This window comes from Petromyzon marinus, chromosome 56, assembly GCF_048934315.1.
Source record: "Petromyzon marinus isolate PM22_M1 ecotype Great Lakes invasive population chromosome 56, UKy_Petmar_22M1.pri1.0, whole genome shotgun sequence".
In the NCBI taxonomy this organism is placed as follows: domain Eukaryota; kingdom Metazoa; phylum Chordata; class Hyperoartia; order Petromyzontiformes; family Petromyzontidae; genus Petromyzon; species Petromyzon marinus.
In genome coordinates, this window is record NC_133722.1 from 9400067 (window position 1) to 9424425 (window position 24359).

Below are 24359 nucleotides of genomic sequence, written 5' to 3' on the forward strand. Positions count from 1 at the left end.
GACGGCCCCTAAGTACCCGGCGACCCGAGTTTGGTTCCCCGCTCACGGCCACCACCACCACCACCACCGATGATGCTCTCCGTACGTCAGCATGCACGTATGGTGAACTTCTTTCGCACCGTACGTAGCCAACCGTGATCATCTGAACCGCTCATGGGCCCTCCCCTATGTCGATGAATACCAAAATAAATCAACTGAAACTGGATCAAAAATAATCGATGGGGTGGAGGGGGGGTACGGGGGGGAGGGGCGTGTCTGAATTTATTTGGTGGAAGTGGAGGGAATAGGGGGCGGGGTGGGTGGGGGAGATGGGGATGGGTGGGGGAGGAGGGGGTGGGTGGGGGAGGAGGGGGTGGGTGGGGAGGAGGGGGGGTGGGGGAGGAGGAGCGGGGTGAGGGTGGGTGAGGATGAGTGGGTGAGGGTGAGTGGGTGAGGGTGAGTGGGTGAGGGTGTGTTGGTGAGGGTGAGTGGGTGAGGGTGAGTGGGTGAGGGTGAGTGGGTGAGGGTGAGTGGGTGAGTGGGTGAAGGTGTGTGGGTGAGGGTGTGTGGGTGAGGGTGTGTGGGTGAGGGTGTGTGGGTGAGTGGGTGAGTGGGTGAGGGTGAGTGGGTGAGGTTGTGTGGGTGAGGGTGTGTGGGTGAGGGTGAGTGGGTGAGGTTGTGTGGGTGAGGGTGAGTGGTTGAGGGTGAGTGGGTGAGGGTGAGTGGGTGAGGGTGAGTGGGTGAGGGTGAGTGGGTGAGGGTGAGTGGGTGAGGGTGTGTGGGTGAGGGTGTGTGGGTGAGGGTGAGTGGGTGAGGGTGAGTGGGTGAGAGTGTGTGGGTGAGGGTGTGTGGGTGAGGGTGTGTGGGTGAGGGTGAGTGGGTGAGGGTGTGTGGGTGAGGGTGAGTGGGTGAGAGTGTGTGGGTGAGGGTGTGTGGGTGAGGGTGAGTGGGTGAGGGTGTGTGGGTGAGGGTGTGTGGGTGAGGGTGTGTGGGTGAGGGTGAGTGGGTGAGGGTGTGTGAGTGAGGGTGTGTGGGTGAGGGTGTGTGGGTGAGGGTGAGTGGGTGAGGGTGTGTGGGTGAGGGTGAGTGGGTGAGGGTGAGTGGGTGAGGGTGAGTGGGTGAGGGTGTGTGGGTGAGGGTGAGTGGGTGAGAGTGTGTGGGTGAGGGTGTGTGGGTGAGGGTGTGTGGTTGAGGGTGAGTGGGTGAGGGTGTGTGGGTGAGGGTGAGTGGGTGAGGGTGAGTGGGTGAGGGTGAGTGGGTGAGGGTGAGTGGGTGAGGGTGTGTGGGTGAGGGTGTGTGGGTGAGAGTGTGTGGGTGAGTGGGTGAGGGTGTGTGGGTGAGGGTGTGTGGGTGAGTGAGTAAGGGTGAGTGGGTGAGGGTGAGTGGGTGAGGGTGAGTGGGTGAGGGTGAGTGGGTGAGGGTGTGTGTATGAACTAATTGGGTGGCGGTGGGGGGTCGCTACCGCTTCCATGTGGTGGCGACTGGAGCACGCGGGATGAGAGCGGAATTTGTGATGAAGAGTTCAGGGGTCGAGGATGGAGGAGGGTGCGGCCCGCACATTCACCACAACACCACAACACGCGTGTACACACAGCGACATTGTCGACAAAACAAAGAGGCAGTACATTTGACACATCCCATCAGTTTCACGACCCCGTTGGGAGTGCGTAATTTGAGCAGCCGTTTCAGGCTGTCCGCCCGATGAAGATAGTTGTAATTACTGGCGAAACGTCGTACTCAGATTGTAAATGTTGTGGATTTGTTCTCCAACACACAACCGGTGGTGCTGTGCTAGTCACGAATTGGCACGTTCTGTTTACATGTCACTACACCTTACTAATTGGCTGTGTCGAGTGGTGGCGGGTTTAACGACACACATTTACGCGATCCCAAAAAAAACCTGCACTACGGATGATATTGCTCGCTAAAGCCTAGCACGTGTTAAACGTTTCAATCGAGTCGCGTATTATTTCCCCCGGATTATAAGACGCACTTCGCCCCACGCCTCCCAAATTTGGTGTGTGTCCAGGCTTAGACAGCATACCTGGACCCCAACCCACAGTCCCTTGCGGGGGGTTGTCTCTTCCGGTCCGAAGCGTCGTCTTCTCCAGAGAATACGGTGTACTGCTGACTGGCACCTGAATACATCTCTGGCACGCTCTTAAGGCTATGAACCCAGTCGAACCCTTAAATCCTCCGGCAATCGATCTCTTGTTTGTGCCAAAGGGCAGGAGCAAGACTTGTGCGGAGGGCAGCCTTTGGAAGGGCCTGTCGGAAGATCTAGAGGGCATCAGAATCAGTGAATTTTTTTTTAACGAAATATTTAAAATATACCTTTTTTTCAGATTGGCTTTTAATTAGGATGACCCGATTGTTTACTGATTATGATTTATATTATACTTTTAGTTCATTATAATGGTTCGTCTTCTCTTTGTACGTGTTAATCGTATTGTTATTTCAAAATTGTGTCAGTCGCTTTTAGTTTGTCTTGTAGAGGACTTTGTATTGCATTTTATGCAGGGCTTGTGCCGTGTAAGTAAAGTTTTATTTGATTTATTCCAGCAGTGGATCTCTCAAGACTGAAGATGATGACGTATTTTAACAATGACAACCAACATCAAGCTCCATTATGATAATAATAATGATAATCTCTATTTTGTAAAGCTACTTTTATATTGAATTATCTCGTGTGCAACAAATCGATCAACTGCTATACTGTATAAGCCTTCAATACGCACGTTCGTCATCAGCCATGGTCAATCCACTGCTGGATGAAAAAGGCCTCCCCAAGCCATGCCGTAACAACTGACCAACATTCGACTTACGAACTTTTCAGCGATACACACAAACCTGGTCCGTATGTCCAGTTGCCTATTCGGACCGAGAGTCGTAAGTTCAACCGCCGTGCAATAGATGGCGATGGTGGCATCTACATCTGCAGAACGTGAATAACCAGTGGCATCTACATCTGCAGAACGTGAAGAACCAGTGGCATCTACATCTGCAGAACGTGAAGAACCAGTGGCATCTACATCTGCAGAACGTGAAGAACCAGTGGCATCTAAATCTGCAGAACGTGAAGAATCAGTGGGATTAACATCTGCAGAACGTGAAGAACCAGTGGCATCTACATCTGCAGAACGTGAAGAACCAGTGGCATCTATATCTGCAGAACGTGAAGAACCAGTGGCATCTACATCTTCAGAACGTGAAGATCTAGTGACATCTACATCTGCAGAGCGTGAAGAACCAGTGACATCTACAACTGCATAACGTGAAGAACCAGTGGCATCTACATCTGCAGAACGTGAAGAACCAGTGACATCTACATCTGCAGAACGTGAAGAACCAGTGGCATCTACATCTGCAGAACGTGAAGAACCAGTGACATCTACATCTGCAGAACGTGAAGAACCAGTGGCATCTACATCTGCAGAACGTGAAGAACCAGTGGCATCTGCATCTGCAAAACGTGAAGAACCAGTGGCATCTACATCTGCAGAACGTGAAGAACCAGTGACATCTACATCTGTAGAACGTGAATAACCAGTGGCATTTACATCTGCAGAACGTGAAGAACCAGTGGCATCTACATCTGCAGAACGTGAAGAACCAGTGGCATCTACATCTGCAGAACGTGAAGAAACAGTGGCATCTACATCTGCAGAACGTGAAGAACCAGTGGCATCTACATCTGCAGAACGTGAAGAACCAGTGGCATTTACATCTGCAGAACGTGAAGAACCAGTGGCATTTACATCTGCAGAACGTGAAGAACCAGTGGCATCTACATCTGCAGAACGTGAAGATCTAGTGACATCTACATCTGCAGAGCGTGAAGAACCAGTGACATCTACATCTGCAGAACGTGAAGAACCAGTGGCATTTACATCTGCAGAACGTGAAGAACCAGTGGCATCTACATCTGCAGAACGTGAAGATCTAGTGACATCTACATCTGCAGAGCGTGAAGAACCAGTGACATCTACATCTGTAGAACGTGAATAACCAGTGGCATTTACATCTGCAGAACGTGAAGAACCAGTGGCATCTACATCTGCAGAACGTGAAGAACCAGTGGCATCTACATCTACAGAACGTGAAGAACCAGTGGCATCTACATCTGCAGAACGTGAAGAACCAGTAACATCTACAGGAGATTATACAACAAGCCATTCCTGTGTTTATTGTACACGCCGTTCAATACGTTTCGAATCGACAGGGGTAAAGTTGGACTTACGAACAAATCGACTTACGAACAGACCTCTAGAACTTAACTCGTTTGTAAGTAGAGGGGTGCCTGTAATAATAATCGAACACCTGTACACGAGGCCGATGTCACCGCTCCATCTCCACCCCGGTGGTCGGCGCGGACGTCTTCCCGAACGCGTTTCACGCCTCCTCTGGCTCTTCTCTCGTCCCTTGTAGCGCTCCGACCTGTCCCCTGCCCAAGCCTCGCTGACTCTTTCCTTCACGGTTTGAACGTCGTGAACCTCCGTGTGACCTCGATCGACTCTCCCCTCTGGCTCTCAGTAGCGTGTTGTAGGGCCAAGCAAGACAGAACGCAGCTCCGTATGCTCCACACCAATATTTCAAGGATTCATATTCTTGGTTCTTTCGGTAAAGTCACGTCGAAGGGAAACAATAAAATAATAAAAATATAAAACAATTGTATTGTTTCATATATGTATTGTGTCATATTTGTATAACTTTATTGTTTCCCTTCTACGTGACTTTACCGAAATAACCAAGAATATGAATCCCTGCAGTCACGAAAGCTTCAAATCAAAATTTATATTTCAAGGACTCAAGGACCAGCAGCAGGACGTGAGGTCGACGTAGCCTCGAACACCAGCCACGTGGTGATCACCAACATCATCACCATCATCATAAGCAGCAGCAGGACGTGACGTCGACGTAGCCTCGAACACCAGCCACGTGGTGATCACCATCATCATCATCAGCAGCAGCACGTGAGGTCGACGTAGCCTCGAACACCAGCCACGTGGTGATCACCAACATCATCATCAGCAGCAGCAGCAGGACGTGACGTCGACGTAGCCTCGAACACCAGCCACGTGGTGATCATCATCATCACCATCATCAGCAGCAGCAGGACGTGACGTCGACGTAGCCTCGAACACCAGCCACGTGGTGATCACCACCATCATTAGCAGCAGCAGCACGTGAGGCCGACGTAGCCTCGAACACCAGCCTCGTGGTGATCACCACCACCACAACCATCATTAGCAGCAGAACGTGTTACACCACGCGTGGTAAACGCTGTAACGCCGGTCCCGAGACTCTACCGCAGCCACGGGAGGCCGCGACATTCACAGATTCTTTCAATCGCCGCTCGCCAACTTGTTACGCGGATGGTGGTTCCCGTGAGAAAAAGCCGCGTGACTGATTGGATGTGTAAAACGTATCGTTTATTATTAATCTTTTTTGTTTGTTTGTTCAATGCGGAGATAGGGCGGTGCGAACGAGACTTCGTAATCGTTGGCGACATTCCACAGAAGTCCTCATTGATAAACGATGCGTTGGGAGACAAGAACGGCCTGGAGTGCATGACAGTAAACCGAACCACCCACAACCCCCACCTCTCACCCACCTCTCACCCACCTCTCACCCCCCCCTCCTCACCAAGAACTTGCCCTGGCATGCCTAGCTGAGTGTTCGACTGGACACCGATTCATGAGTTGTAGGCGCCCGGAAGAATTGTTACATCCAGCAGTGGATTGAACTTAGATGTAAGGCGTGCCCATTTGTTTTAACTGCCGGGTCGGGACATTGAATCGCACGCAGCTAGAGACACAATTGCGTAGCTGGTCTTGGCTCAACACATCCCAGTGTTGAAAGGTTTACGATACACATTTTACTTACGCGATCTGAGCAATTGATTATGGAATCATAATCACTTGTTGGTTCTTTCGGTAAAGTTACGGAGATAGAAAATAAAAATGATAAGATAATAAACATTGGTAATGAAAATTTTATTGGAAATAATAAAAGCAAAAAACACAAGAAAAAATTGTAAAATCAAATTTAAATAAAAAAATATATATAACTTTTTAAAAAAAATACAAATAAATTATTATTTTCAATTTATTTAAATTTACAATTTTTATTGTGGTTTTTTGCTTTTATTATTTTCAATTTATTTCAATTATTTTTCTCTATCTACGTAACTTTACCGAAAGAACCAAGAATATTAATTCCTGCAGTCACGAAAGTTTTAAGTCGAACGAAGACAAAGATCACCCGTATAGCCTTTCATCGATTTTCGAGGAAAGTGCACTATTTTTGGTCGCGAGCGGAAATTTAACTCAGGTTCGTAGCACTGCACGGCTAACCAATAGCCCCCCCCCCCCCCCTGCCCTTGTAGCTTCAACAGACTGTTGGGGCAAGTGCTGTGAGCGAGCAGCACCTATGGAGACAGGCACTGTGGCACACGAGGGGGTGGGTGGCCAGCACCACGCCCGGCCGCCTCTTTGTCTTCCAATCTCTGTCTGCTGTGTTTGCATCTCAATTGGCGCAAATGCGGTTGGGCCTTTCCACGTGCAAATACATCGTTGACAAATGTGCATCAGACGTCGACAAAGGGTCATGCACGAGGGGGCCGGTTGGGCGAGCGAGGTGGCAGCACCCACAACTTTACCCAACCACCCACAACTTTACCCAACCACCCACAACTTTACCCAACCACCCACAACTTTACCCAACCACCCACAACTTTACCCAACCACCCACAACTTTACCCAACCACCCACAACTTTACTCCACCACCCACAACTTTACCCAACCACCCACAACTTTACCCCAGCACCCACAACTTTACCCAACCACCCACAACTTTATCCCATCACCCACAACTTTACCCAACCACCCACAACTTTACCCAACCACCCACAACTTTACCCCAGCACCCACAACTTTACCCAACCACCCACAACTTTACCCAACCACCCACAACTTTACCCCAGCACCCACAACTTTACCCAACCACCCACAACTTTACCCCACCACCCACAACTTTACCAAACCACCCACAACTTTACCCAACCACCCACAACTTTACCCAACCACCCACAACTTTACCCCACCACCCACAACTTTACTCCACCACCCACAACTTTACTCCACCACCCACAACTTTACCCAACCACCCACAACTTTACCCAACCACCCACAACTTTACCCAACCACCCACAACTTTACCCAACCACCCACAACTTTACCCCAGCACCCACAACTTTACCCAACCACCCACAACTTTACCCAACCACCCACAACTTTACTCCACCACCCACAACTTTACCCAACCACCCACAACTTTACCCCAGCACCCACAACTTTACCCAACCACCCACAACTTTATCCCATCACCCACAACTTTACCCAACCACCCACAACTTTACCCAACCACCCACAACTTTACCCCAGCACCCACAACTTTACCCAACCACCCACAACTTTACCCAACCACCCACAACTTTACCCCACCACCCACAACTTTACCCAACCACCCACAACTTTACCCCAGCACCCACAACTTTACCCCAGCACCCACAACATTACCCAACCACCCACAACTTTACCCCACCACCCACAACTTTACCCAACCACCCACAACTTTACCCAACCACCCACAACTTTACCCAACCACCCACAACTTTACCCAACCACCCACAACTTTACCCAACCACCCACAACTTTACCCAACCACCCACAACTTTATCCCATCACCCACAACTTTACCCAACCACCCACAACTTTACCCAACCACCCACAACTTTACCCAACCACCCACAACTTTACCCAACCACCCACAACTTTACTCCACCACCCACAACTTTACCCAACCACCCACAACTTTACTCCACCACCCACAACTTTACCCAACCACCCACAACTTTACCCAACCACCCACAACTTTACCCCAGCACCCACAACTTTATCCCATCACCCACAACTTTACCCCAGCACCCACAACTTTACCCAACCACCCACAACTTTACTCCACCACCCACAACTTTACCCAACCACCCACAACTTTACCCAACCACCCACAACTTTACCCCACCACCCACAACTTTACCCAACCACCCACAACTTTACCCAACCACCCACAACTTTACCCAACCACCCACAACTTTACCCAACCACCCACAACTTTACCCAACCACCCACAACTTTACCCAACCACCCACAACTTTACCCCACTACCCACAACTTTACCCAACCACCCACAACTTTACCCAACCACCCACAACTTTACCCAACCACCCACAACTTTACCCAACCACCCACAACTTTACCCAACCACCCACAACTTTACCCAACCACCCACAACTTTACCCCAGCACCCACAACTTTACCCAACCACCCACAACTTTACCCAACCACCCACAACTTTACTCCACCACCCACAACTTTACCCAACCACCCACAACTTTACCCAACCACCCACAACTTTACCCCAGTACCCACAACTTTACCCCAGCACCCACAACTTTACCCAACCACCCACAACTTTACCCAACCACCCACAACTTTACCCAACCACCCACAACTTTACTCCACCACCCACAACTTTACCCAACCACCCACAACTTTACCCAACCACCCACAACTTTACCCAACCACCCACAACTTTACCCCACTACCCACAACTTTACCCCACCACCATATGCGACCTGCAAATTGAATGACGGTCAATCTTGATCTGAAGCTTTTGCGACTGCAGGAATCCATGCTCTCTGGTTCTTTCGGTAAAGTCACGTAGGTAGAAAAATAAAATAAAAATAATTCACGACGTTTGGATTGCAACACAAGCAATCACCATCAGGTGGGAAAACCACAGCAAAAAAATGATTGCTGTGGTTCTTTGCAATAGAAACGTCGTGATTGATTTTTATTTTATTTTATAATTACGTGACTTTACCAAAAAATCCAGAGGGTATGAATGACGGTCGTTTTATCCATTCACACTGCTGGTTGTACAGGGGCCGGGAGATTTAAGAACATTTCAACTCGACGTTTTTTTGCTCTGAATCTATTTTTTTTATTTTAACGGGTAAGGCACACTTGCCTATAGAGCTCTTTTTCAGAAGCCACCTGGCTGCAAATTATGTCTCCCTGCACTGGCTTATCATCATGTGGACATTTACAATATCCACATATTGTTAAGGGTAAGTTTCTAAATATGAAGGGGAAAAACCCGGAAAAAAATCCACGCGACTACGGGAAGAACATGCAAATTCCTAAAATACAGGCGACAGCGTTGGGTTCGAACCCACGATCTCCTGCACACCAGGAGAGCGAGTTAACATTTTGCCACCGTGACGAACCCGGAAAATCGAACCGACCAGGCACGAAGTCCACTGTGCAAACCATAACACCACAGCAGCACACAATGGAAACAAGATGTACAACGCAGATTAGACCCCACTTGAGAAACACGCACGTAGTCTGGTACATACTCAGTGTACTGGACAAGCACACCGTTGCATAATGTTTTATGTTCTTGAAGGTACATTTTAATCACACCTACACACATTATTTTTGCACACAGAGGTACGCGCACACATGCACGTACACATATATAGACGCAAATAATAACAAAAACAACAACCACTGCCAATAAAGTATTAAAGCTTTCGTGACTGCATAAAATTACTCATTGGTTTTTTCGGTAAAGTCACGTATGTAGAAATACAATAAAATTATATTAAATCAAAACAATCACGACGTTTCGATCACAACACAAGCGATTTTCATCAGGTGTCAAGAACAAATCATGGAGGTAAATACAACAAAAAAATGAGAGACGAGAATTCAACAAACCTGAAAAACATTATGTGAAGCACATCCAGTCAGGCCAACAACACAGTTAGACACTTCCTGGCGGACCACGAATTTCAGAAGAGTGTTAAATTTCGTGTTGAACACGTGTTGAACACGAAATTCAACACTCTTCTGAAATTCGTGTTGAACACGTGTTGAACACGAAATTTAACACTCTTCTGAAATTCGTGGTCCGCCAGGAAGTGTCTAACTGTGTTGTTGGCCTGACTGGCTGTGCTTCACATAATGTTTTTCAGGTTTGTTGAATTCTCGTCTCTCATCTTTTTGTTGTATTTACCTCCATGATTTGTTCTTGACACCTGATGAAGATCGCTTGTGTTGTGATCGAAACGTCGTGATTGTTTTGTTTTAATAAAATTTTATTGTATTTCTACAAACGTGACTTTACGGAAAAAAACAATGAGTAACAACCACTGCCATCCGCCACTAAGTGGCGCTGATGGCATTCCGACGCTGTGCCCGGCTAGGAGCACATGCAGGCCAGCTGAAGTGTTGACGACTCGTTGCTGGCAGGAGGTCACGGGACAGGCCCAGAGCGAATTGCACGTAGACAACGAGACAGGGCTAAACAATCCAAACGCGACAGAACAATCCAAACGAGTCAAGCAAACCAAACGAAAAATAAAAACAGAGACGACAGACTACACAAAGTGCAGACGAGACTAAACAATACAAACGAGACAGCAGGCCGTGTGTAGCTGTCCACATCAGCACCGCTGGTGTAGTGGTATCATGGAAGATTCCCATTCTTTCGACCCGGGTTCGATTCCCGGGCGGTGCACACGTATTTTTTCATATAGTTGTCGGTATTCCCTTTACAGACCCCTTCTTATAAACATGCACGTAGCCTGGTACATACTCAGCGTGCAGTAAAATACCCAGGAACACATTAGGTACATTTTTTCGTGTAGTTACATTGTAAGCTGACAGGTGCCCACTCCACACAGTATACAAGCAAGTACACATTTACACGTGCATACACGCAATATCAATGTCTGGCATTCAACCACAGACTCGCGTTGATTAGACGACGGCTCTGTGCCAGGAGAAGTGCACATCTAGTTTTAAAGACTCGCTGCTGGCGGGAAGTCACGGGACAGGCCCAGGTCCAGAACGAGCGGAACGGAGGAAACGGGACAGAGACAAACAAGACGAACGACACGGAACAATACAGACGATGCAGACAATACGAAGGAGACAGCCAATGCAAACAAGACAAACAAGACAAACAATACAAACGAGACACTACAAACGAGTAAAACAACCTGATGACGACCGCTTGTGTTGCGATCGAAACGTCGTGATTTTTTTTATAATTTTTACTCACTTTAGTCTCATTTTTATTATTTAATTCTTACATATTTTTTCTTATCTACGTGATTTTACCGAAAGAACCATAGAATATGGGACAAACAATGAGAAAGAGACGAAACAATACAAACGAGAGAGCAGAGCGTGTTTAGTTTCCCCATCAGCACCGCTGGTGTAGTGGTATCATGGAAGATTCCCATTCTTTCGACCCGGGTTCGATTCCCGGGCGGTGCAAGGATGTTGTTTTATGATTATCGTTCGTCCCTGGAAAGACCCCACGTTATAAACACGCACGTAGCCTGGCACATACTCAGTGTACAGTACAAGCACATGGTGGCATGATATTTTTTATTGATCGTGAAGTTACATTTTAAACATGCATGTACACACATTATTTTTGCCCGCATAGGCACGTGCACATGTGCAGGTACGTACACATATAAAGCCGCGACAACAACAATCACTGCCATCCGCCACTAAGTCGCGCTGATGCCATCCCGACGCTGTGCCCGGCTAGGTGCACATGCAGGCCAGCTGAAGTGTTGACGGCTCGTTGCTGGCACGAGGTCACGGGACAGGCCCAGAGCGACTTGCACGTCGACAACGAGACAGAGACATGTACACACAGTATACACACAGTATACACAAAGTAAATACACAATATACACACAGTATACACACAGTATACACACATAACATACACACAGTATACACACGGTATACACACAATGTACACACAATATACACATAGTATACACAATATACACACAGTATACACACAATACACACACAATATACACACAGTATACACACAATGTACACACAGTATACACACAATGTACACACAGTATACATACAATGTACGCACAGTATACACACAGTATGTACACAGTATACACACGATATACACACAGTGTACACACAGTATACACAGTATACACACAATATACACACAATATACACACATTATACACACAGTATACACACAATGTACACACAGTATACACACAATGTACACACAGTATACATAGAATGTACGCACAGTATACACACAGTATGCAAACAATATACACACAATATACACACAGTATACACAATGTACACTCAGTATACACACAGTATACACACAGTATACACACAATGTAAACACATTATACACACAATGTACGCACAGTATACACACAGTATACACAAAGTCTATACACAATATACATACAGTATACACACCATATACACATAATGTACACACAGTGTACACACAATATACACACAATCTACACACAATATGAAAATAATACAAACGATATAGGGGTAAACAATCCAAACGAGAAAGACAATAAAAACGAGACACACTACAAACGAGTCAGAGAATACAAACGAGAGATACAATACTAACAAGACACACAATAAAAACGAGTCAAGCAAACCAAACGAGAAATAAAAAACAGAGACGACAGACAACACAACGTGCAGACGAGACCAAACAATACAAACGAGACTAAACAATACAAACGAGACAGCAGGCCGTGTGTAGCTGTCCCCATCAGCACCGCTGGTGTAGTGGTATCATGGAAGATTCCCATTCTTTCGACCCGTGTTCGATTCCCGGGCGGTGCAAAACTTATTTTTTTAATATAGTTGTCGGTATTCCCTTAATAGACCACGTCTTATAAATATGCACGAAGCCTGGCAGATACTCAGCCTGTAGTAAAACACCCAAGCACACATTAGGTAAAGTTTTTCGTGTAGTTACATTGTAAACTGACATGGTGCCCACTCCACACACAGATACACAGTATACAAGCAAGTACACATTTACACGTGCATACACCCATCGCAATATCAATATCTGGCATTCCGCACAGACTTGCATTGATTAGACGACGGCGCTGTGCCAGGGTAAGTGCACATCTAGTTTTAAAGACTCGCTGCTGGCGGGAAGTCACGGGACAGGCCCAGGTCCAGAACGAGCGAAACGGAGCAAACGGGACAGAGACAAACAAGACGAACGACACAGAACAATACAGACGATGCAGACAATACTAAGGAGACAGACAATGCAAACAAGACAAACAATACAAACGAGACACTACAAACGAGTAAAAAAAAAACAACCTGATGACCACCGCTTGTGTTGCGATCGAAACGTCGTGATATTTTTTATAATGTTTATTGACTTTATTTTTATTATTTTATTTTACATATTTTTTTCTTATCTACGTGACTTTACCGAAAGAACCATAGAATATGGGACAAACAATACATACGAGACAGAACAATACAAACGAGAGAGCAGAACGTGTTTAGTTTCCCCATCAGCACCGCTGGTGTAGTGGTATCATGGAAGATTCCCATTCTTTCGACCCGGGTTCGATTCCCGGGCGGTGCAAGGATCTTGTTTTATGATTATCGTTCGTCCCTGGAAAGACCCCACGTTATAAACACGCACGTAGCCTGGCACATACTCAGTGTACAGTACAAGCACATGGTGGCATAATATTTTTAATTGATCGTGAAGTTACATTTTAAACATGCATGTACACACATTATTATTGCCCGCAGAGGCACGTGCACATGTGCAGGTACGTACACATATATAGCCGCAACAACAACAACAACAATCACTGCCATCCGCCACTAAGTCGCGCTGATGCCATCCCGACGCTGTGCCCGGCTAGGTGCACATGCAGGCCAGCTGAAGTGTTGACGGCTCGTTGCTGGCACGAGGTCACGGGACAGGCCCAGAGCGAGTTGCACGTCGACAACGAGACAGAGACATGTACACACAGTATACACACAGTATACACACGGTATATACACAATATACACACAGTATACACACATAACATACACACAGTATACAAACATAACATACACACAGTATACACACGGTATACACACAATGTACACACAATATACACATAGTATACACACAATATACACACAGTATATACACAGCATGCACACAGTGTACACACAATATACACACAATATACACACAATATACACACAATATACACACAATATACACACAGTATATACACAGTAAACACACAATATACACAGTATACACACAATATATACATAGTATACACACAATATGCACACAATGTACACACAATGTACACACAATATACACACAGTATACGCATAATATATACACAGTATACACACAGTATACACACAGTCTATACACAATATACACAATGTACACACAATATACACAGTATATACACAGTATACACACTATACACACAATTCACACAATGTACACACAGTATACACACAATATACACACAGTATACATACAATGTACGCACAGTATACACACAGTATGCACACAATATACACACAATATACACACAGTATACACACAATGTACACTCAGTATACACACAGTATGCACACAATATACACACAATATACACACAATGTACACTCAGTATACACACAGTATACACACAGTATACACGCAATATACACACAGTGTACACACAGTATACACACAATGTACACACAATATGCACAGTATACACACAGTATATACACAATATACATACAGTATACACACAATGCACACACAATGTACGCACAATGTACACACAATATGAAAATAATACAAACGATATAGGGGTAAACAATCCAAACGAGAAAGACAATACAAAGGAGACACTACAAACGAGTCACAGAATACAAACGAGAGATACAACACTAACAAGACACACAATAAAAACGAGTCAAGCAAACCAAACGAGAAATAAAAACAGAGACGACAGACAACACAACGTGCAGACGAGACTAAACAATACAAACGAGACTAAACAATACAAACGAGACAGCAGGCCGTGTGTAGCTGTCCCCATCAGCACCGCTGGTGTAGTGGTATCATGGAAGATTCCCATTCTTTCGACCCGGGTTCGATTCCCGGGCGGTGCAAGGATCTTGTTTTATAATTATCGTTCGTCCCTGGAAAGACCCCACGTTATAAACACGCACGTAGCCTGGCACATGCTCAGTGTACAGTACAAGCACATGGTGGCATGATATTTTTAATTGACCGTGAAGTTACATTTTAAACATGCATGTACACACATTATTTTGTCCCGCATTGGCACCTGCACATGTGCAGGTACGTACACATAGATAGCCGCAACAACAACAATGACTGCCATCCGCCACTAAGTGGCGCTGATGCCATCCCGACGCTGTGCCCGGCTAGGTGCACATGCAGGCCAGCTGAAGTGTTGACGGCTCGTTGCTGGCACGAGATCACGGGACAGGCCCAGAGCGACTTGCACGTCGACAACGAGACAGAGACATGTACACACAATATACACACAGTATACACACAGTATGCACACAATGTACACACAATATACACACAGTATACACACAGTCTATACACAATATACACACAGTATACACACAATGTACACACAATATACAGTATACACACAGTATATACACAATATACACACAGTATACACAGTATACACACAATATACACAGTATACGCACGATATACACACAATGTACACAGAATATACACACAGTATACACACAGTCTATACACAATATATACACAGTATACACACAATATACACACAATGTACATACAATATGAAAATAATACAAACGAAATAGGGGTAAACAATACAAACGAGTGAGACAATACAAACGAGTCACAGAATACAAACGAGACAGACAATACTAACAAGACACAATAAAAACGAGTCAAGCAAACCAAACGAGAAATAAAAACAGAGACGACAGACAACACAACGTGCAGATGAGACTAAACAATACAAACGAGACTAAACAATACAAACGATACAGCAGGCCGAGTGGAGCTGTCCCCATCAGCACCGCTGGTGTAGTGGTATCATGGAAGATTCCCATTCTTTCGACCCGGGTTCGATTCCCGGGCGGTGCAAAACTTATATATTTTAATATAGTTGTCGGTATTCCCTTCATAGACCACGTCTTATAAATATGCACGAAGCCTGGCACTTACTCAGCGTGTAGTAAAACACCCAAGCGCACATTAGGTAAAGTTATTTGTGTAGTTACATTGTAAACTGACATGGTGCCCACCCCACACACAGATACACAGTATACAAGCAAGTACACATTTACACGTGCATACACCCATCGCAATATCAATATCTGGCATTCCGCACAGACTCGCGTTGATTAGACGACGGCTCTGTGCCAGGAGAAGTGCACATCTAGTTTTAAAGACTCGCTGCTGGCGGGAAGTCACGGGACAGGCCCAGGTCCAGAACGAGCGGAACGGAGCAAACGGGACAGAGACAAGCAAGATGAACGACACGGAACAATACAGACGATGCAGACAATACTAAGGAGACAGACAATGCACACAAGACAAACAATTCAAACGAGACACTACAAACGAGTAAAAAAACCAACCTGATGACCACCGCTTGTGTTGCGATCGAAACCTCGTGATAATTTTTATAATTTATACTCACTTTAGTCTCATTTTTATTATTTAATTCTTACATATTTTTTCTTATCTACGTGACTTTACCGAAAGAACCATAGAATATGGGTCAAACAATACGAAAGAGACGAAACAATACAAACGAGAGAGCAGAACGTGTTTAGTTTCCCCATCAGCGCCGCTGGTGTAGTGGTATCATGGAAGATTCCCATTCTTTCGACCCGGGTTCGATTCCCGGGCGGTGCAAGGATCTTATTTTATAATTATCGTTCGTCGCTGGAAAGACCCCACGTTATAAACACGCACGGTAGCCTGGCACATACTCAGTGTACAGTACAAGCACATGGTGGCATAATATTTTTAATTGATCGTGAAATTACATTTTAAACATGCATGTAAACACATTATTATTGCCCGCATAGCCACGTGCACATGTGCAGGTACGTACACATATATAGCCGCAACAACAACAACAATCACTGCCATCCGCCACTAAGTCGCGCTGATGCCATCCCGACGCTGTGCCCGGCTAGGTGCACATGCAGGCCAGCTGAAGTGTTGACGGCTCGTTGCTGGCACGAGGTTACGGGACAGGCCCAGAGCGACTTGCACGTCGACAAAGAGACAGAGACATGTACACACAATATACACACAGTATACACACAGTATACACACAATGTACACACAATATACACACAGTATACACACAGTCTATACACAATATACACAGAATACACACAATGTACACACAATATACACACAATATAGACAGTATACACACGATATACACACAATGTACACACAGTATACACACAATATGAAAATAATACAAACGATATAGGGGTAAACAATCCAAACGAGAAAGACAATACAAACGAGACACACTACAAACGAGTCAGAGAATACAAACGAGAGATACAATACTAACAAGACACAATATAAACGAGTCAAACGACTGCATGAAGCAAACCAAACGGGAAATAAAAACAGAGACGACAGGCTACACAAAGTGCAGACGAGACTAAACAATACAGACGAGACTAAACAATACAAACGAGACAGCAGGCCGTGTGTAGCTGTCCCCATCAGCACCGCTGGTGTAGTGGTATCATGGAAGATTCCCATTCTTTCGACCCGGGTTCGATTCCCGGGCGGTGCAAGGATGATGTTTTATGATTATCGTTCGTACCTGGAAAGACCCCACGTTATCAACTCGCACGTAGCCTGGCACATGCTCAGTGTACAGTACAAGCACATGGTGGCATAATATTTTTGAATGATCGTGAAGTTACATTTTAAACATGCATGTACACACGTTATTTTTGCCCGCATAGGCACGTGCACATGTGCAGGTACGTACACATATATAGCCGCAACAACAACAACAACAATCACTGCCATCCGCCACTAAGTGGCGCTGATGCCATCCCGACGCTGTGCCCGGCTAGGTGCACATGCAGGCCAGCTGAAGTGTTGACGGCTCGTTGCTGGCACGAGGTCACGGGACAGGCCCAGAGCGAGTTGCACGTCGACAACGAGACAGAGACATGTACACACAATATACATACATTATGCACACAGTATACACACAATACATACACAATATACACACAGTATACACATAACATACACACAGTATACACACGTAACATACACACAGTATACACACATAACATACACACAGTATGCACACATACACACAGTATACACACGGTATACACACAGTATATACACAATATACACAGTATATACGCAATGTTCACACAGTATACACACAGTATACACACAGTCTATACACAATATACACAAAGTATACACACAATATACACACAATGTACACACAATATACACAGTATACACACAGTATATACACACAGTGTACACACAATATACATACAATGTACACACAATATGAAAATAATACAAACGAAATAGGGGTAAACAATCCAAACGAGAAAGACAATACAAACGAGACACACTACAAACGAGTCACAGAATACAAACGAGAGATACAATACTAACAAGACACAATAAAAACGAGTCAAGCAAACCAAACGAGAAATAAAAACAGGGACGACAGACAACACAACGTGCAGACGAGACTAAACAATACAAACGAGACGTGTGTAGCTGTCCCCATCAGCACCGCTGGTGTAGTGGTATCATGGAAGATTCCCATTCTTTCGACCCGGGTTCGATTCCCGGGCGGTGCAAAACTTATTTATTTTAATAAAGTTGTCGGTATTCCCTTTATAGACCACGTCTTATAAATATGTACGGAGCCTGGCACATACTCAGTGTGTAGTAAAACACCCAAGCCCACATTAGGTAAAGTTATTCGTGTAGTTACATTGTAAACTGACATGGTGCCCACTCTACACACAAATACACAGTATACAAGCAAGTACACATTTACACGTGCATACACCCATCGCAATATCAATATCTGGCATTCCGCACAGACTCGCATTGATTAGACGACGGCGCTGTGCCAGGGTAAGTGCACATCTAGTTTTAAAGACTCGCTGCTGGCGGGAAGTCACGGGACAGGCCCAGGTCCAGAACGAGCGGAACGGAGAAAACGGGACAGAGACAAATAAGACGAACGACACGGAACAATACAGACGATGCAGACAATACTAAGGAGACAGACAATGCAAACAAGACAAACAATACAAACCAGACACTACAAACGAGTAAAAAATAAAACCTGATGACCACCGCTTGTGTTGCGATCGAAACGTCGTGATTTTTTTTATAATGTTTACTGACTTTATTTTTATTATTTTCTTTTACATATTTTTTTCTTATCTACGTGACTTTACCGAAAGAACCATAGAACATGAGACAAACAATACAAACGAGACAGAACAATACAAACAGAACGTGGTTAGTTTCCCCATCAGCACCGCTGGTGTAGTGGTAGCATGGAAGATTCCCATTCTTTCGACCCGGGTTCGATTCCCGGGCGGTGCAAGGATGTTGTTTTATGATTATCGTTCGTCCCTGGAAAGACCCCACGTTATAAACACGCACGTAGCCTGGCACATGCTCAGTGTACAGAACAAGCACATGGTGGCATGATATTTTTAATTGATCGTGAAGTTACATTTTAAACATGCATGTACACACATTATTTTTGCCCGCATAGGCACGTGCACATGTGCAGGTACGTACACATATATAGCCGCGACAACAACAACAACAATCACTGCCATCCGCCACTAAGTCGCGCTGATGCCATCCCGACGCTGTTCCCGGCTAGGTGCACATGCAGGCCAGCTGAAGTGTTGACGGCTCGTTGCTGGCACGAGATCACGGGACAGGCCCAGAGCGACTTGCACGTCGACAACGAGACAGAGACATGTACACACAATATACACACAGTATACACACTGTCTATACACAATGCACACACAGTATACACACAATGTACACACAGTATACACACAATGTACACACAATATACACACAGTATACACACAGTATACACAGTATACACACAATGTACACACAATATACACACAGTATACACACAGCATACACACAGTATACACAGTATACACACAGTATACACACAGTATACACAGTATACACACAGTATACACACAATGTACACACAGTATACACAGTATACACACTGTCTATACACAATGTACACGCAATATATACACAGTATACACACAATATATACACAGTATAAACACAGTATACACACAGTATACACACAATATACACACAGTATACACACAATATACACACAGTATACACACGATATACACACAATGTACACACAATATACACACAGTATACACACAGTCTATACACAATATAAACACAGTATACACACAATGTACACACAATATACACAGTATACACACAGTATATACACAATATACACACAGTATACACACAGTATACACACAATATACACACAGTATACACACAATATACACATTATACACACGATATACACACAATGTATACACAATATACACACAGTATACACACAGTCTATACACAATATACACACAGTATACACACAATATACACAGTATACACACAGTATATACACAGTATACACACAGTATATACACAATATACACACAGTATACACACAATGTACACACAATATACACACAATGTACACACAATATGAAAATAATACAAACGATCTAGGGGTAAACAATCCAACGAGAAAGACAATACAAACGAGACACACTACAAACGAGTCACAGAATACAAACGAGAGATACAATACTAATTAGACACACAATATAAACGAGTCAAGCAAACCAAACGAGAAATAAAAACAGAGACGACAGATAACACAACGTGCAGACGAGACTAAACAATACAAACGAGACAAAACAATACAAACGAGACAGCAGGCCGTGTGTAGCTGTCCCCATCAGCACCGCTGGTTTAGTGGTATCATGGAAGATTCCCATTCTTTCGACCGGGGTTCGATTCCCGGGCGGTGTAAAACGTATTTTTAATATAGTTGTCGGTATTCCCTTTATAGACCACGTCTTATAAATATGCACGGAGCCTGGCACATACTCAGCGTGTAGTAAAACACCCAAGCACACATTAGGTAAAGTTATTCGTGTAGTTACATTGTAAACTGACATGGTGCCCACTCCACACACAGATACACAGTATACAAGCAAGTACACATTTACACGTGCATACACCCGTCGCAATATCAATATCTGGCATTCCGCACAGACTCGCATTGATTAGACGACGGCGCTGTGCCAGGGTAGGTGCACATCTAGTTTTAAAGACTCGCTGCTGGCGGGAAGTCACGGGACAGGCCCAGGTCCAGAACGAGCGGAACGGATGAAACGGGACAGAGACAAACAAGATGAACGACACGGAACAATACAGACGATGCAGACAATACGAAGGAGACAGACAATGCAAACAAGACAAACAATACAAACGAGACACTACAAACGAGTAAAAAAACAACCTGATGACCACCGCTTGTGTTGCGATCGAAACGTCGTGATATTTTTTATAATGTTTACTGACTTTATTTTTATTATTTTCTTTTACATTTTTTTTTCTTATCTACGTTACTTTACCGAAAGAACCATAGAATATGAGACAAACAATACAAACGAGACAGAACAATACAAACACAACGTGTTGAGTTTCCCCATCAGCACCGCTGGTGTAGTGGTATCATGGAAGATTCCCATTCTTTCGACCCGGGTTCGATTCCCGGGCGGTGCAAGGATCTTGTTTTATAATTATTGTTCGTCCCTGGAAAGACCCCACGTTATAAACACGCACGTAGCCTGGCACATGCTCAGTGTACAGTACAAGCACATGGTGGCATGATATTTTTAATTGATCGTAAAGTTACATTTTAAACATGCATGTACACACATTATTTTTGCCCGCATAGGCACGTGCACATGTGCAGGTACGTACACATATATAGCCGCGACAACAACAACAACAATCACTGCCATCCGCCACTAAGTCGCGCTGATGCCATCCCGACGCTGTGCCCGGCTAGGTGCACATGCAGGCCAGCTGAAGTGTTGACGGCTCGTTGCTGGCACGAGGTCACGGGACAGGCCCAGAGCGACTTGCACGTCGACAACGAGACAGAGACATGTACACACAGTATACACACAGTCTATACACAGTATACACATAGTATAGACAGTATACACACAATATACACACAACATACACACAGTATACACACAGTATATACACAACATACACACAGAATACACACAATATACACGCAATGTCCACACAGTATACACATAGTATACACACAGTATACACACAATATACACAGTATATACACAATATACACAGTATACACACAGTATACACACAATGTACACACAATATACACAGTATACACACAATATACACACAGTATACACAGAATATACACACAGTTAACACACAATGTACACACAGTATACACACAGTATACACACAATGTACACACATTATACACACAATGTACGCACAGTATACACAGTATACACACAATACACACAGTATACACATAATATATACACAGTATACACAGTATACACACAATATACACACAGTATACACAGTATACTGACAATATACACACAGTATACATACGATATACACACAATGTACACACAATATACACACAGTATACACACAGTCTATACACAATATACACACATTGTACACGCAGAATACACACAGTATACACACAGTATACACACAATGTACACACATTATACACACAATGTACCCACAGTATACACAGTGTACACACAATACACACAGTATACACACAATATATACACAGTATACACGTTATACACACAATATACACACAGTATACACAGTATACACACAATGTACACACAATATACACAGTATACACACAATATACACACAGTATACACAGAATATACACACAGTTAACACACAATGTACACACAGTATACACACAGTATACACACAGTATACACACAATGTACACACATTATACACACAATGTACGCACAGTATACACCGTATACACACGATACACACAGTATACACACAATATATACACAGTATACACACAATATACACACAGTATACACAGTATACTCACAATATACACACAGTATACACACGATATACACACAATGTACACACAATATACACACAGTCTATACACAATATACACACATTGTACACACAGAATACACACAATGTACACACAATATACACAGTATACACACAGTATATACACAATATACATACAGTAAACACACACTGTACACACAATGTACGCACAATGTACACACAATATGAAAATAATACAAACGATCTAGGGGTAAACAATCCCAACGAGAAAGACAATACAAAGGAGACACACTACAAACGAGTCACAGAATACGAACGAGAGATACAACACTAACAAGACACACAATATAAACGAGTCAAGCAAACCAAACGAGAAATAAAAACAGAGACGACAGACAACACAAAGTGCAGACGAGACTAAACAATACAAACGAGACAGCAGGCCGTGTGGTGCTGTCCACATCAGCACCGCTGGTGTAGTGGTATCCTGAAAGATTCCCATTCTTGATTCCCATTCTTGATTCCCATTCTTTCGACCCGGGTTCGATTCCCCGGCGGTGCACACGTAGTTTTCATATAGTTGTCGGTATTCCCTTTACAGACCCCTTCTTATAAACATGCACGTAGCCTGGTACATACTCATCGTGCAGTAAAATACCCAGGAACACATTAGGTACATTTATTCGTGTAGTTACATTGTAAACTGACAGGTGCCCACTCCACACAGTATACAAGCAAGTACACATTTACACGTGCATACACGCAATATCAATGTCTGGCATTCAACCACAGACTCGAGTTGATTAGACGACGGCGCTGTGCCAGGAGAAGTGCACATCTAGTTTTAAAGACTCGCTGCTGGCAGGAAGTCACGGGACAGGCCCGGGTCAAAAACGAGCGAAACGGAGGAAACGGGACAGAGACAGAACAATACAGACGATGCAGACAATACTAAGGAGACAGACAATGCAAACAAGACTAACGAATCAGACAATACAAACGAATTAGACAATACAAACGAGACAGACAATTCAAACGAGGCACAACACAAAGGAGACTAACAATACAAAGGAGACAGAAAATACGAACGAGTAAAAAACAACCTGATGACCACCGCTTGTGATGCAATCGAAACGTC

At 44.4% G+C, this 24359-nt stretch overlaps 11 non-coding genes across 11 annotated transcripts; all 11 read left to right on the forward strand.

Annotated features, from left to right (window-relative positions):
- The first annotated feature begins 10559 nt into the window (after positions 1 to 10559).
- On the forward strand, positions 10560 to 10630 carry TRNAG-CCC (transfer RNA glycine (anticodon CCC)). Its single transcript has one exon. It is a non-coding gene; the product is annotated as a tRNA-Gly (tRNA).
- Positions 10631 to 11323: 693 nt separating this feature from the next.
- Positions 11324 to 11394, forward strand: TRNAG-CCC (transfer RNA glycine (anticodon CCC)). Its single transcript has one exon. It is a non-coding gene; the product is annotated as a tRNA-Gly (tRNA).
- A 1312-nt stretch (positions 11395 to 12706) lies between these two features.
- TRNAG-CCC (transfer RNA glycine (anticodon CCC)) lies at positions 12707 to 12777 on the forward strand. Its single transcript has one exon. It is a non-coding gene; the product is annotated as a tRNA-Gly (tRNA).
- Positions 12778 to 13478: 701 nt separating this feature from the next.
- TRNAG-CCC (transfer RNA glycine (anticodon CCC)) lies at positions 13479 to 13549 on the forward strand. Its single transcript has one exon. It is a non-coding gene; the product is annotated as a tRNA-Gly (tRNA).
- A 1476-nt stretch (positions 13550 to 15025) lies between these two features.
- On the forward strand, positions 15026 to 15096 carry TRNAG-CCC (transfer RNA glycine (anticodon CCC)). The gene has a single exon. It is a non-coding gene; the product is annotated as a tRNA-Gly (tRNA).
- A 926-nt stretch (positions 15097 to 16022) lies between these two features.
- On the forward strand, positions 16023 to 16093 carry TRNAG-CCC (transfer RNA glycine (anticodon CCC)). Its single transcript has one exon. It is a non-coding gene; the product is annotated as a tRNA-Gly (tRNA).
- Positions 16094 to 16799: 706 nt separating this feature from the next.
- Positions 16800 to 16870, forward strand: TRNAG-CCC (transfer RNA glycine (anticodon CCC)). The gene has a single exon. It is a non-coding gene; the product is annotated as a tRNA-Gly (tRNA).
- Positions 16871 to 17712: 842 nt separating this feature from the next.
- Positions 17713 to 17783, forward strand: TRNAG-CCC (transfer RNA glycine (anticodon CCC)). Its single transcript has one exon. It is a non-coding gene; the product is annotated as a tRNA-Gly (tRNA).
- A 983-nt stretch (positions 17784 to 18766) lies between these two features.
- Positions 18767 to 18837, forward strand: TRNAG-CCC (transfer RNA glycine (anticodon CCC)). Its single transcript has one exon. It is a non-coding gene; the product is annotated as a tRNA-Gly (tRNA).
- A 692-nt stretch (positions 18838 to 19529) lies between these two features.
- On the forward strand, positions 19530 to 19600 carry TRNAG-CCC (transfer RNA glycine (anticodon CCC)). Its single transcript has one exon. It is a non-coding gene; the product is annotated as a tRNA-Gly (tRNA).
- A 2197-nt stretch (positions 19601 to 21797) lies between these two features.
- TRNAG-CCC (transfer RNA glycine (anticodon CCC)) lies at positions 21798 to 21868 on the forward strand. Its single transcript has one exon. It is a non-coding gene; the product is annotated as a tRNA-Gly (tRNA).
- The last annotated feature ends 2491 nt before the right edge of the window (positions 21869 to 24359 follow it).